Source organism: Bufo gargarizans, chromosome 2, assembly GCF_014858855.1.
Source record: "Bufo gargarizans isolate SCDJY-AF-19 chromosome 2, ASM1485885v1, whole genome shotgun sequence".
Lineage (NCBI taxonomy): Eukaryota > Metazoa > Chordata > Amphibia > Anura > Bufonidae > Bufo > Bufo gargarizans.
The window spans coordinates 73713953-73714528 of NC_058081.1; positions in this window are offsets into that span (position 1 = coordinate 73713953).

Consider the following 576-nt stretch of genomic DNA (forward strand, 5'->3'; position numbering starts at 1 on the left):
GTCTATACATGCTAGCACCTAGTGAGTGAAAGGACCTTTGATGATGTCACGATCATGTGATCAGTCACATGTGAGGGAGGAGTCGGGCTGTGTGCCAGGGCGAGCAGAGAAGAGAATAGTGTGCCTCCTGTGTAATGCCCTGTGTGCAGAGATAGGAGATAGTCACATATCACAGTTCTGTGACTGAAAATCCGTTCTATTCATCTGAATGGGGGTGTATTGTAAGCACATCGATTTCTGCAAGTCCAGATGTGTGGGACAGCAGCAGCAACCTCCGGCACTCCAGGTGTTCGACAACTACAACTCCCAGAATGCTTCATTCACTTCTATGGGAGTTAGAAGAACAACAAGAAATAAGATAATAGGTTGCATCAAAAGGGACATAGATGCCAGTGATGAGAACATAGTCCTACCACTTTACAAATCGCTAGTCAGACCACACATGGAGTACTGTGTACAGTTCTGGGCTCCTGTGAACAAGGCAGACATAGCAGAGCTGGAGAAGGTCCAGAGGAGGGCAACTAAAGTAATAATTGGAATGGGGCAACTACAGTACCCTGAAAGATTATCAAAATT